Genomic DNA, 13,635 nt, shown 5'->3' with positions numbered 1-13,635 from the left:
AGGAAATATTTATTCATAATTCAAATTGAAAGTCCAAAGAGAAATTGAAAATCCAAAGGGAAAACAAAGCGAGATCAAATTAAAAATAATATTATTATTTTTAAAATTTTCCATTTGGCTTTGGCTTTTGAATTTAATATTTGGCTTTTGAATTTCAATTTAACATTGGATTTTAATTTTCATTTAATATTTGGCTTTTGAATTTCAACACTGGATTTTAATTTTCATTTGGCTTTTGAATTTCAATTTAACATTGGATTTTAATTTTCATTTAATATTTGGCTTTTGAATTTCAATTTAACATTGGATTTTAATTTTCATTTGGCTTTTGAATTTCAATTTAACATTGGATTTTAATTTTCATTTAATATTTGGCTTTTGAATTTCCATTTAACATTGCCTTTTCATTTGGACTTGACACATGTCAATGTAAATGAGGAGGCGTGGATCAAAGGCTGGTGGGAGGGTCTGAAACCAAAGGGGTGCAGAGGCACCTTATGAGCAGCAGGGGGAGCTTACTGCTGAGGAGCACACTGTTAAGCATCTGTCTGCAGATTCACCACTAGGCTGGGTCTTGTTTCACATGATAGAAAATGATGATGTAAGCTAAACACAAACGACATTTCATTCAACAACCGTGAAGTTTTCATGTAGTTACTATAATTGGGCCCGTGTTAGTGAGGACTAGATTAGGACTGGATTTAAAGCTGATTCTGGTTCCCAACTTCGCCCCAGGTGTGTCTGTTTAAAACACGACTCAGACAACTTCTCTCTTTTGATGTTATATTTAATTAAGCAACAGTAGAAACATGGGTGTGGGTAGCTCTGCTTACGTGTGTTTGTGTGTGGTCAGATTTCGAGGACGCACACACACACAATCTCAAACGGATAGTCATCGTCCGAACTGTGACCTCTCCTTTTTCTTTCTCTCACTTTTTTCTCCGGGTGGTGCGCGCGGTGTGAAGTGCAATTTTTGTGGCGACTTTTTACTTTTACTCCTTACATTTTAACAAGAATATCAGTACTTTCTACTCCCTTACGTTTTAGAAAATTGGCTTGTTACTTTAGTTTTGTACAAAAGGTCGTCTATCGGGAGTGATTGTGAGTGCATGTCGGAAAATAGCGTGGACACGCGCCTTACACTGCAAGCGGTGCGCCACACAGAAAAAAAATGTAGAGAAAAGAGGATAAATCAGTTGAGATTGTGTGTGTGCGTCCTTGAGAACTGTAAGTCGTATAACTTGTGTTGTCAGTTAATTTAAGCCTGTTGTTGTATTGGTCTATATTTCTTGCAAACTTAAATTAAAAAGTTAGCTCGTGATTTTGTTGTTTGTGTTCTTCACCTGTTAGCTAGGTCACACGTTGCTTGATCTTATTAAAGCATCAAAAGAGAGAAGTTGTCTCCGTCTGTGTTTTAACAGACACACCTGGGACAAAGTTGGAAACCAGAATCAGCTTTAAATACAGTCCTAATCTAGTCCTAACTAACAAGTTTCAAATAATTTCACTGTAGTTACTGTTATTATTTTTCGCATCATCAATACCGAATTCAATCTAATTGGATCTAATTGGATGGGAATATACTGTACATTGCACTTGATGCAACGACTCGACAGATTCGGCGGCATTCATTTGCGGCAAATCATTGTGGCTTGATGGTGGTAGTTAGCACTAGTGGTATGGATGTTTGTTTGTTGTCTGTTTAGTAATTCATATTGAATCCTTTATTTTCATTACAGAAGCCATATTTTAGCACACACACACACACACACACACACACACACACACACACACACACACACACACGTAGATTCCTTTAAATGTTAAGGGGAAGATTAAAAAAGAGAAACTGGATCTGTGAATTCTATCTTACTACTCAGCCAGAATCTTATTAACCTGGAGTCCCAGTCTCTGTCACAATAATCATATATGTCATGTTTTAGGCCTATTGGCAGACATCCATTTAAAATGTAGGCAATGGCATAAAAAGAGTCCACTGAAGTTTCTCAGCTACCACTCTAGTTAGATTTGTGTGGTCCAGGCAGCTTTTCATAAAAAATTGTATTCATTCGCAAGGCTACTTTTACTTTTATACTTTAAGTAAATTTCCAAGCCTGTACTTTGTTACTTTTACTTGAGTAAAGAAGTTAAATCAGTACTTCTACTTTTACCAGAGTATTTAACAAAAATATCTTTACTTCTACTTGAGTACGGGAAGTGAGTACTTTTGTCATCTCTGCTCGGGGTGCCTTCCTTGAGCAGCCCCCTTACTCTGACATCATCTGCATGTATAGGCCCTGTTTGTGCAAGTGTGTGTATTTCGGGTCTGTGTGTAATGTGTAATATGTGTGTGTAAAAATGTAATTTCCCCCCTGGGGATTAATAAAGTATGTCTTCTTCTTCTTCTTCTTCTTCTTTAATCTGCTTTACAAAAAAAGCCTCTTTGACTATACTAAAGTCAATTTTTAATTTTTTAAGCTCCATCTAGCCTACTGCTACCAATAAGTGACAAAATAACGCCAACATTTTCCTATTTACATGTTGTGATTTGTATAGTCACAGCGTGTACAAATAACAAGGTCACATGAGACACAGCCATCTTCTAACCGTATACATACTGGGAACTATATTCTCAGAAGGTAAAGCACTGCTACTTCTGCTACTTGGGTGGAGTGATTTGCGCAACACCTGAAAAGCACTGTTGTGACTATCTGCTCCTCACCACGGGGCTTCTCAGGTGCTGCGAGCGTTAGACAGAGTTACAACACACGGAGATGAGAAGGGCATGTATGGACTTATCTAACTCTGGGGGATACGGTGAATAAGCTAAAGTCCCAATAAGTCGTGTGTTCCTTTAAAGGACCACACTGACTTATTGGATTCGAACACAGAACCTTCTTGCTGTGAGGCCACAGTGCTAACCATTGAACCGTATATGTTTGAGCCTGAATCAGAGGAAGAATCTGATGTAGAGGAGCAACCAGTCACCTGTAGATTGGAAATGACTACTTCAGAGTGGTAAGTTATGTCATTTAACATTTACTTGAATTTGCAACACGTAGCCTAACATCACCCATTAGCTGTTATACTAGTGTAATACTCGCACTTCAGTGTCGTAGCCTAAGCATAACTTTGTATCAGGTTTGTTTTTAGCATTGTAAGAAAACATAAGTTATCAATTTGCACACAAACAAATGTTTTACAACTTGTACCCTCGTGCAATTTCTGTCAAGACGTCCAGTTAGCTGAGAAGTTCGTAGCCAGTCTGTAGTGGGCGGTTCATAGGTTATATGCCTATAGTGAAATGAGGGCTGCTCGCAACGAAAGTATACTCTCATCTTAGTCAGTATTGTAATATTGTTACCATATACCCTCCTGCTGAATAGGTCATCTGATTATGAGTCACTTACATTCTTTGCCATGTAGTATTAATATGTGATCCAGTGCCAGCCCGAGCCTTTTGGGGGCCCTAAGCAAAATTTGATTTGGGGGCCCCCCCTCCCACCACGCGGAGTCACCTGTGCTTGGCGATTATTGACACAAATACACGCTATAATGTTACTTTATAAATTAATACAGTGAGGTTATGTATTAATACAGTGAGGTTATGTATTAATACAGTGACGGTTTATGAACTACTGTCCCACTGGGCACAGATGCATAAGGACCCTCCCCCCCTACTCTATTTGTGCAAAAGTGGGTGCAAACTGTGAGGGTGGGGGGTCTGGGGGTGCTCCCCCAGAAAATTTTGAATGTGATAGATGTGATTTCCTGTATTCTGGTGCATTTTTGGGATGGTCAGCTTCAGAAAGGGCAATACCTAAATTTGTTCAGATTCATAGCCTTTGGCTTTTTGACTTAATAAGGTAGTGACTTTACACAACTACTTGGGCTTCAGGGCCAAACAACACGTTCAATCCCACAGGACTTCATGTTCTCTATTTATCCTGATAGGGATGCATATTTAGATTTTTTTGTCCTGACCGATAGCCTGCCCGTGTTAACCGCTTATTAACCGTTAACAATCAGACGACTAAGTCCAAGTCCACCCTTCTGGGAGAGTTAGCAACCACATCAATTAGTTTAGCTGCGTGGTTGTCAGCTGTGGGTTTGCCGGACATACACTGTGTTAGTAGGAAGTAGGGCTGGGCGATATGCCCTGATTTTTTTCACAAAAAATCTGATTCATGATTTAAATCGATTCTTCCCCCTACTTAAAATCAATCTGCAGATGACAAATAAATGACAAGATCACACACACACACACACACACACACACACACACACACACACACACACACACACACACACACACACACGGGACATGTATACCATTATGATTATGATTATTCATGCCAATTTTATGCAAATTCATTTGAGTGTTTTCCCTACCATTGTATTGGGGGGTCGCCCTCCGTAAAAGAATGACAAAATCATATGCTATGTATTCAACAAATTATATAATTATGCTATCAACAACAACTAAACGGATGCGTGAGATAAAGCTGTTTTCACACATACAGGTAATTCACTTCTCGTTCCTCAGTAAAAGTTCAATTCATTTTGACTTTAGTTGTTTAGAAGTTTGACTTGCTCCTGTTTTCACCTGTTGCGGAGTAACGTACATTAACATGCCATGGTCTCATGAGTGTAGCATACCTGTAGCAAGCTCCATCGTAGTAACTAGCGTTAAAAAAAAACATTGAAGAGGAGCTCCGTGCTATAATTGCTAGTTGTTTAAGCCGCTACAGACCTCCGTTACAGCTCGGTCGTATCAGCGGGTTAATGGCGCGTTCTAGTAGATGTGTTGAGCTGCAACCGAGTTCCTCAACAGCTGACGGTGCTCCATGGTGCTCCGTCCAATACTCGCTCCGTCAGGTCAGCGGTAGTTCGTGGTTCAGTTATTCGAGAATAGGTGACTTTGAGCCAGGTAAAGAGCACCGGTCATTCCGGGGAGATTATGGTTAAGTAAGTAATGAAACGACTAGTTAAGAAAATAACTAATATTAGCCGCTGTCTCTGCCATGTTGTTTGTGTATCTCCATAGCAAACGCGCGGGGGGAGGGCTGGGCCCATTCTGAACTACGGGAGCCCAGATGGGACCGTCGGCAAATGTTAAAGGGGTGATAGAATGATTATATAGGGTATTTTACACTGTTCCTTAAAGTCTCCTAATGGGGTATGTAACATTGGTTGGGCTGAAAATTGCCCGAATGCTATTTTATTAGGCCTATTAACTACCCTGTGAATATGGCTCTATTTGGAACGAGAGCTTTTCTTCCAAATATGGTATGCTCATGAATATTCAGAATGAGCTACGCGCTGATTGGTTTGAGCAAACTACATAGAAACATATGGGAGACTCGACAGCAGGTCTCACTGCAAAGTTATACATTGTTTGTCGGGCTATTACATTATTAAATTCACTTCTGAGACTTTTTTAATCAAGAAATCAACTATATAAAGCTCAAATATGGGACGTTTCACGAAAATTGGTGGCTTATTGCAAATTTGGTAAGACTGTGTGTCGGAGTTCAGCTGCCGGTGCTGCCTGTGTTGCTGCCTCGCTGCCCGGCCTTCCTTCCTTCACAGACCCCGGCCTGCAGCTCCCCTCTTCCTGCTAGCTAAATGGCCCGTGTGTGAGAGTGATAGCGCGGTCAGCGAGCTTGTTACACCAGCAATCTCTTACCACAGTTCCAGTTAATCTAGGCTGGCTGTCAGCCATCAGTCATAACTAGAGTAGCTATATTTACAGTTTGAATTTTGTCACGCCACTTATACAACATCTTTCTAAAAGGTCTTAAAGCTAACAACGGTGTCCGATTTCAAGTTAATGAATTTTTTGAAGATTAGCTAGGGGTTTCGTTATCTATGACTGTCCCTTCAATCCTAGCTATGTGTAGCTACAAATCACAGATAGTTGGCTTCATTTACGGCATAAATAAAGTATATTTACAGTTTGAATTTCGTCACGCCACTTATACAACATCTCCCTAAATGTCTTATAAAGCTAACAACGGTGTCCAATTTCAAGTTAATGAATTTTTGTGAACAGTGGGGGTTTCGTTAGATATGACTGTCCCTTCAATCCTAGCGATGTGTAGCTAGCTACAAATCACGGATAGTTAGCTTCATTTTCCGCATAATTTCTGTATATTTACAGTTAGAATTTCGTCACGCCACTTATACAACATCTTCCTAAATGTCTTATAAAGCTAACAACGGTATCCGATTTCAGGTTAATGAATTTTTGTGAACAGTGGGGGTTTCGTTAGATATGACTGTCCCTTCAATCCTAGCGATGTGTAGCTAGCTACAAATCACGGATAGTTAGCTTCATTTTCCGCATAATTTCTGTATATTTACAGTTAGAATTTCGTCACGCCACTTATACAACATCTTCCTAAATGTCTTATAAAGCTAACAACGGTGTCCGATTTCAAGTTAATGAATTTTTGTGAACAGTGGGGGTTTCGTTAGCTATGACTGTCCCTTCAATCCTAGCTATGTGTAGCTAGCTACAAATCACGGATAGTTAGCTTGATTTTCCGCATAATTTCTGTATATTTACAGTTTGAATTTCGTCACGCCACTTATACAACATCTCCCTAAATGTCTTATGAAGCTAACAACGGTGTCCGATTTCAAGTTAATGAATTTTTGTGAACAGTGGGGGTTTCGTTAGCTATGACTGTCCCTTCAATCCTAGCTATGTGTAGCTAGCTACAAATCACGGATAGTTAGCTTCATTTTCCGCATAATTTCTGTATATTTACAGTTTGAATTTCGTCACGCCACTTATACAACATCTCCCTAAAGGTCTTATAAAGCTAACAACGGTGTCCGATTTCAAGTTAATGAATATTTGTGAATTTCAGAGGAATTCTAAGAGGAGCTAGCTCTCATTAATAGAGCTACATCCAGCCGCAGGCTCTATCAATGAGACTCAGGGACAAGCGGCGTTATTTTCCCCAATCGTTTGTTTAAATAACTCAACACATTATAATTACACACATTAAAAGATTAACTGGAACCTGTGGTAAGAGATTGCTGGCGTAACAAGCTCGCTGACCGTGCTCTCACTCACACACACCGGGCATTTAGCTAGCAGGAAGAGGGGAGCTGCAGGCCCTGGAGCTCTGTCAGAGCACCGGCGTTTAGTAGTCCATTATCCAAAAATCGGTGACTTTGAGCGGGTATGGAGTGCTGTGGGCTGCCAGTCGTGACGGAGCTCCAAGTACCTCATAGCAGGCCGGGGTCTGTGAAGGAAGGCAGGTCGGGCAGCGAGGCAGCAACACAGGCAGCACCGGCAGCTGAATTCCGACACACAGTTGGACAAAATTTGCAATTAGCCATCCATTTTCATAAAACGGCCCATATTTGAGCCTTACATAGTTGATTTCTCGCATAAAAAAGTTTCAGAACTGAATTTTGTAATGGAATAGCAGAGATCTGCGTGACCTAGATTCAGAAGACTACCTGATCTCAGGTCAGTTGTGTAGCCTATGTAAATGTTGGGGCGTGACCGTTCTCTTAATACACCCATGGGATGACAAAGGTTCTGGTTTTTGGGAGGTTGACGTCAACTTCCAGCTTTGTTGGGATTCGCCCGTTTTCAGCGGCAGTTTCAAAATATGAGATTTTCATAGTAAAGGGCTGTCAATGGGACTTATTCAACTTATTCGTTATTCAACTATGACAGGGTAAAATCGGTTTTATATTCTATCACCCCTTTAAGGAGAAAAAACAACACTCGATTGGGGGCCCCCTGGTGGCCCCAAGCAGCCGCTTAGTTTGCTTATGCCTCGGGCCGGCTCTGATGTGATCTTACAACAGGACGTCCAGTTAGCTGGGCAGGAGCCTACTATTTCTGTAGTGGCTACAGCTGTAGTGAAAGGAGTCCCACTCGCATCAACGAAAATATTACTACTCTTGTCTGTGTCTCTTGTAACTACTATCCTTCTGATTAGGCATCTGATTATGAGATTATTACCTTCTTTCCATGTAGTAATATGTGATCTTACAACTACATTGAACTCCTCTTGCCAGTTGTACTTGTGGAAACTGTGCACACATGCCCCAGGAGAGAGAAAATATATATTGCCGGGAAATAGAGCTCCGAGAGACCTTGGGTTCCGTAAGTAAATTTCCCATTCATTTCTCCCATTTACGTCTGTAAAAATCTGTATATAAAGAGTTTTAGGCCATGCCTTACGCTAACCAGCTATGACGTGACTCATAAGCATACAACATATAATTTTGAGTGAAAAAACAAACTGAAAATCCCCAAAAAGTCAAAGGTACAAGACTGTCTACATATTTTCATTATGGAGCGAAGGAACTACTCATCCCATAAACCACTGTGCACCACTGAATAAAGGAAGCTAACGTTAGTTAAGCTTCCTTTATTCAGTTAACAGCTAATTCGGCTAACCGCTAGCTGAGACAGCATGTAATAACTTTAAAAGATCCTCAAAATAAAACCTGAAAATAACCGTTTAAATATATAATAGCTGTTACGTCACTGTAGCCTGCTTTTCCCAGTGTTTAGTTTGAGTTAACATTATTTTAGACTGAATCAAGCTGTCAGCTAGCGGTTAGCTGAATTAGCTGTTAGCTAAACTAACATTAGCTTCTCAGTGGAGGCTAATGGCAGAAGTGTGGAATGGATCGTGAATGACGTAAATCTTCGTCAAAAGGATTATCATCTTGCGCATGTGCATGACGGATTGTGCAGGCAGCACAGATTGGGTACCAACAGCTCCCCCTCCTCACCAGCATGAGTTCCATCAATCAGAGGCATCACTGTGGGATTGTTTAGGATTGTGGGTAATGAAGTACTTATCCAAAACAAGGTTGGTGTCCCGTGAACTTTTGGCATCTATATGAGCATATACAATTGCATAGTCATGTTGTAGCTGGTTTTAAGTCTACCATCGACGGTTAAGATTTTATGGCTTATACTCCAATTGTCAATGGAGAAATTGCATTGTATTTTTACTTCCAGAACCAGCTGTGGGCGGGACTGTTGAGCTCTATACTGGTAACTAAAACTGGAGATACATTAACTCAACTACTTTATGCTTTCTGCTCATTCAAAATTATGAAATAACAGCAGGGTCATTATGTTTATTTTTACAGGTCTTGAGAAGAATGACCCAGGTTCCTGAGGAGATAACCTGTATGATTGACCATCATGGCCTCAATCCGGTGTGCCTCAACATATATTCTTTGCAAAATGCAATGAATATTTACAGAGCTGACCATGGCCGGTTGAGAATAAGAAGGATAGAAAGGTGAGGCCAATTTTGTTAAGGGTTTGATCAAGACAACAAAATGACAAACTTTATTTTTGTTTCAAAACAATCATATAACCAGTGTTATACTCTGATATGTAAAAGATAAAAAAATAATAATAAAAAAAAGTGTGCTTTTCCACCCTGTTCTCTTTGCAGGCAATGCAGACACTTGGCCTACAGGACTTTTGTGAGCTGGTGCTGGGGTTTCCTTGGAAGAAGTGTCTGTGTCTTGATCCCCTCTTGTGTATACAAGCATACGGAGGGAGTTTCCGGATGCTTCAGGGCAGTACGTCGGGTTCAGACCCCCCCTCAACTGAACCGTGACACATGTTCAGCAACAGCATCCTCCATGAAAGGCCTGTCAAGCTGAGCACACAGGTCCTGGGACACAGGAATCCGCTGGACGGCATCCACATAAGGAAGGGGGTCATGGATGATCTCCTCGAACACCAGTAGCATCAGGTCTAAGACATAGCCTGTTGTGTGTGAATCAATAAAAGTTCTTTTTAGCACCTATACCGTTGCACATTTTGATTTGTTGTTTGTAATAAAGAATATATTTTTTAAACTTACAAATTGTTGGCTCTGTCTTCACTTGTTTCACGGTGTAGCCTCCCCTTTTGGCCTCTGTCTGTACATTAGTTTCCCCTTAGCTGTCTTCCGTTGTGGTGCTCACTATTCTCATTGTAGTGCATGGCTGCAAGGTTTTGTGAATCTCACCAAGCAAAATACTCCTGTTAACTCACAGCAAAAGCAGTTGCTAAAACTGTAAGCTGTGCTAAAGCTGTACTCTAACCAGTGTTGTTACAAGTGCCTTTCAGTTAGAGCAGCCTAAAACTGAAATGATTTGCATTTTGATGGCCGGCAATTAGGCCTGATGTCTCCAGACCATTACTCATGTCTCACACCTTCACTGAACAAAACCAGTTTCTGCAGACAATTTGTCCCCCAGTCACATTTGCCTGTCTAAAGACTTGTTTTATTGTATGATGAAGTTCATAAGGAGTGTACATCCATGCATAGCATTCCATTGAAAGGGAAACCAAAGATTTGGGAGCAAACCCCTGGATGACACTGTGGAATGACTCCACAGCTTTTCAACATCAGTAAGGTACCTATTGTTTGTTAGGAACTTGTCAAGTCTGTTCAGAGCTGATGAACCTAAGAGAAAGTAAATTTAAATTGTAATTTAAAACCATGAATATTGATGAAGATACACAACATGTATAATCATTGCTTTAGAATACAGACCTGGTTGAAACCACTTGCTACAGTCCTTTGAGGCCTTCGGTTGATGTACACACTTGGGGAAAGCTGGGTCAGAATGACTGTGGACATCTTGAATGTGGTTCAACACATACTTCCATTTCGCTACCTTCTCTGTTCTGGAGACGGAGCTTGTGGCACACCAGAACAGGTGGTTGACTATGCTTTTATGCCACTTTTTCACCAAAGCACAGTCCTTGTCTTTGCCAAGTTGTTCCAGCTTCTTTGACAAATTAAAATTGAAATTAGTTTACATACCAAACATAGCAACATATACTTTTCAAAAGTTTTGATAGCCACTTCACAAATGTGTTTAGTAATCAATGTCTTTATAATGTATTTAACAATATATAAATAAAAGGTCACGTTACCTTTAGCTACATGCCATACGTCATAGTAGTGGGTGATTTTACGTTCTCTCCTTTTGGATCTGAGGGTGATCGTTGGTGAGCGTTAGACCTAATGATTCCAAATACCGGCACCAGCTGTATGTTAGGGGTGGGGGAAAAAATCGATACAGCATAGTATCGCAATATTTTTTGTGGCAATACTGTATCGATACACAGACGCCAAGTATAGATCTTTTATGATATATGTGTTGGTCAGTCTGTCTGCTTCACAATACCATTTTGCTGCAATAAAATTGAAGTGAGATGAACAGACAGAGAAATGTATCTTTTTAGATAAAACAGATGTTTTCTTTTGGGAAAAATTTGAAGTTGGAAAAAAGTTACATACATTGCAATATATTGCAGAATATTACAATATGTTTAAAATCGCAATAATATTGTATCGTGACATAACTATCGTGATGATATTGTATCTTGAGGCCTCTGGTGATTCCCACCCCTACTGTATGTCCGCGATTTCGTTGGTCTGCACATCCATCATTGTGTAGCTCCCATACTCACATCCTAGAATGCAATGTTTTTTACATTTTTAGTCAATAGAGAGTGGAATTATCCATTGTAAGGCAACACCTCACCTGAAATCGTTCGTATAATGCATACACAATCAAACAGAAAGAAAAAAAGTGTATCTGAGAATGAGTGAAGCAATGCTGCGGATGAAAGAGTTAAAAGCCAGACCAGCCGCCTCTAAAACATCAGGCTATATCTTAAAACCAGCAGTAAGAACGAGGAAAAAAGCACTTTCCTTGAAGAGATCAGGCACATCAAAATCAGCGACACGTCTGCACTCGAGCTCCAGCAGGTGAACAGGCTCCAGGCACCAACCAGTCAGCATGAAACAGATCCTCCAGAAACGGCGAAGATGTATTGCTGCGTTCATGCCACCTGGGAATAACAGGGACCGCCCCCGTGATTACGTTGTTTTTCCGACTGCCAGCGTTCACATAGTCGGGATGCGTGTTCTTCTTCTTCTGTTATATTGGTGTTTGGCATAACAACTTGTTGCATGACTGCCACCCACGGTTGGCCATAGCCTAGAGCCGTGGTTCCCAACCTGGGGTCCGGGCACCCCCAGGGGGGGCGGCAAAGATCATAGGGGGGGCGCGAGTCTTTATCTGGTTTGAGGTTGAGGTAAAAAAAATGTTTTGCACATGTTAAACAAATTATGATAATACACTACAATATCTAATGTATACAAAAGTCTGTATGAAAACTATATATTTTGTTGTATCCTCATTTTTCCTCTGTATCAGAAAAGAAAGTAAGGCTCTATCTCGAGAGTTACCTCAACTTCGGTTTCGGGTGGGGGTGGGGGGGCTCAGCTTTTCTTAGACATGAGTAGGGGGGGCGCCAAGGAAAAAAGGTTGGGAACCACTGGCCTAGAGCATCAGATGTATGAAAACTTGGAGGCCACAATAACAAAAGATTTGCTGCTGTTTTCTTATATGAGCATAGAAACAGCACATGGACAGGTGTTTGTTTGTGTTATCTGCAGGAAAACCAACGGGAAAGGACATGGATAAGGTGTTGTTCTTTTTATACATAGGCCTATTTATGAATAATTAGAAACATGTTATGTCTGTGTATGTTTCTTGACAGAGGTATTTGTCCACAATAAACAGTTTATTGTCATTGAAATATTTTCAGTGAACCAAAGTTGCCTACATCTAACGTCAGTTTACAACAACGTGTCACCAACTGGGAAACCAATTTGCAAAATCTAGCCTGAGTTTCCTAGGACTACAGAGCCAGTTCACTGGGGATGTCAGTCCCGACTTAAACAATACAGATTTTCGTCATAAACAACCATCGAGAATGACAAATATGACTCTTCATTAGAGTAGTAGTATTGTTCGAAAGCTCACAAAGTGATCAGTTGGCAATTATCCCATAAACAAACAAATATCAATCACTCATTCACGCACAAACAAAGAGACATGCTGCCACCTTGTATTATGGTTAGGATGAAAGAGATCTATGGACTGTTATCCTTTCTGTAGACTTAGCCGTGGCACTTTACTGTATCATAAAAGAAAGTTTGTGACATACTGCCCTTGATAAAAGGAAATAAAAAAGTAAAAGAAATAAAGAAAAAAGGATGTTATAGTTGGCTACTGCATCAACATTTTTGTTAACATGACCATTTTGGATGCCAGACGTTATCACTGCATGCCCCTATTGTTATGAACCATGCTTTCTTAAGTGTGAATTATACTGGCCAGTAAGACCTGTAGAGCAGGTCAGCATGGTGGACCAATGGTTAGCACTGAGTTTGAATCCAGGTCGTTCCGGGCCTTTCTGTGTGGAGTTTGTATGTTCTCCCCATGTTTGCGTGGGTTTCCTCCAGGTGCTCCGGTTTCCCCCACCATTCATCATTGATCAAGGCACTGGCTCAGATCTGGAGTTGGTCCCCGGGCGCTGTAAATAGCTGCCCACTGCTCCCTTGAGGGATGGTTAACTGCAGAAAATGAATTTCGCTACATGTGTATGTGACAATAAAGTACCTTTACCTTTACCTTAGAGCTTCCATGAACACTTTTCTACTACCACTCGTCAAAAGGTGGATATAAGAGAATTTCCTCTTTCCAGTGTTCTTCATTGTCAGCTGTCAAGGCAGCATGAGAACAGGACTTAGGTGAAGGAATCTCTTCTTCTGTGTG

At 40.6% G+C, this 13,635-nt stretch overlaps 1 protein-coding gene and 2 long non-coding RNA genes across 3 annotated transcripts in view; 1 reads left to right on the top strand and 2 right to left on the bottom strand.

The window, feature by feature from the left end:
- LOC114556901 (melanocortin receptor 5) overlaps window positions 1-13,635 on the top strand; it is a 46,764-nt gene that overhangs the window by 7,511 nt on the left and 25,618 nt on the right. The gene's annotated exons all lie outside the window — the stretch shown is intronic.
- On the bottom strand, window positions 9,402-10,430 carry LOC114556904 (uncharacterized). The gene is made up of 2 exons (XR_003692749.1): window positions 9,873-10,430; window positions 9,402-9,775 (listed from the first exon to the last, which is right to left on the bottom strand). It is a non-coding gene; the product is annotated as an uncharacterized LOC114556904 (long non-coding RNA).
- Window positions 10,433-11,050, bottom strand: LOC114556903 (uncharacterized). The gene is made up of 3 exons (XR_003692748.1): window positions 10,937-11,050; window positions 10,551-10,785; window positions 10,433-10,460 (listed from the first exon to the last, which is right to left on the bottom strand). It is a non-coding gene; the product is annotated as an uncharacterized LOC114556903 (long non-coding RNA).

This window comes from Perca flavescens, chromosome 6 (assembly GCF_004354835.1).
Source record: "Perca flavescens isolate YP-PL-M2 chromosome 6, PFLA_1.0, whole genome shotgun sequence".
NCBI lineage: Eukaryota > Metazoa > Chordata > Actinopteri > Perciformes > Percidae > Perca > Perca flavescens.
Note: the sequence above shows the minus strand (reverse complement) of the source record. Positions and strands in the feature narration are given on the sequence as shown.